This window comes from Pteropus alecto, unplaced genomic scaffold, assembly GCF_000325575.1.
Source record: "Pteropus alecto unplaced genomic scaffold, ASM32557v1 scaffold87, whole genome shotgun sequence".
NCBI lineage: Eukaryota > Metazoa > Chordata > Mammalia > Chiroptera > Pteropodidae > Pteropus > Pteropus alecto.
Window position 1 is genome coordinate 13,576,739 of NW_006443225.1, and position 1,162 is coordinate 13,577,900.

At 45.4% G+C, this 1,162-nt stretch overlaps 1 protein-coding gene across 7 annotated transcripts in view; it reads right to left on the minus strand.

Moving 5' to 3' along the window:
• Positions 1 to 1,162, minus strand: part of EYA1 (EYA transcriptional coactivator and phosphatase 1) — a 145,615-nt gene that overhangs the window by 23,595 nt on the left and 120,858 nt on the right. The window lies entirely within an intron of this gene.

Here is a 1,162-nt window from a genome sequence, read left to right on the forward strand (position 1 = left end):
TATTACATATATTTTAAGTACTGGACTTATGAATTTGTCATAGAACACTGTTATTTGAGCAGACCTGATTTTCATCAGGTGTAAACTGTTTGGAAGAGGCGGCCGTCGTTGTGGGTTAAAGCCATACTAGACCGAGTTCACGTTCATGCACCTGTTAGCCCCTGAGCGCCCTGTATCTAAATGCCGTGTCCCTGGCCCCCGGCAGAGTTGTGGCACGGGCGGATCTCACAGAACTGAGTAAAGCAGAACTGAGCAGACATCTGTCGCACAAAGGCAGGCACATCCACTTGGAGACAGACATGGTCGCCAGTCCAGAAACAGGAAACGCACACTTGGCATGCTTTAACATCTGTCACGACTCCTCCTTGGAGTCAGGCTCCAAAGACCCCGGAGGTCTTTCTTATACTTATTTCCATTAAAAAGTTTTAGTTAGAAAATACTATTAAAAGACATTTCCAGGTACACATCCCACATTCTAAAAGGTCCTCCTGACTAAAGCGTTGGTCGTATTTCCCGTATAGTTCATTTTATAAAATCTAGCCTCCGCCTATAGTGCTTCACGTTCAGTTTGTAGCAAAGATGACGTCCGTAAAGCACCACAGGACTAGGTGTATTTTATGTTGCCGGCTCCTTCTGAACAAATTCTTTTCTCTCCCTGGATTTGTGAGGAAGGGAGCAGGAGACTAAAGTGGAGAGAAACTCAAACCAGCTGTTGCTTAACAGAATCAAAATCCTGACCCCCTCCAACCTCTTCTCTAAAGCACGTCTATTCCAGGCGACCCTCTCCCAGCAAGCAGCGAGTTCTGAGGAGGAAAAGACTTTGACCTTGTAACCCTGCCCACTCCCCTGAGGTCCATAACCTCAGATAAGAAAAAGGGAAAAGTCAGTCCGGGAGGCCTCGCCTGTGGACTCTGCATTTCACGTTTTAAGAACAGGTCGTTCCTGGCAAGCGTGTCTGGGGATGTCTCAGTTACTCATTCAGTCGTCCTTCAGAAGTTGAACGCTAGTCGAGTTTTTCCGACAATGTGCTTACTTACGTCTGGGTTTACGGAGTTACTAAATCATGAGCAGGAGTTTCTGAATTTAGTCAGAGATACAATTTTTATGTTGTTGGTAAATGATTCTTTTAGGGGGCCTGGTTAGTGTTAAAAAAAAAGGTGTA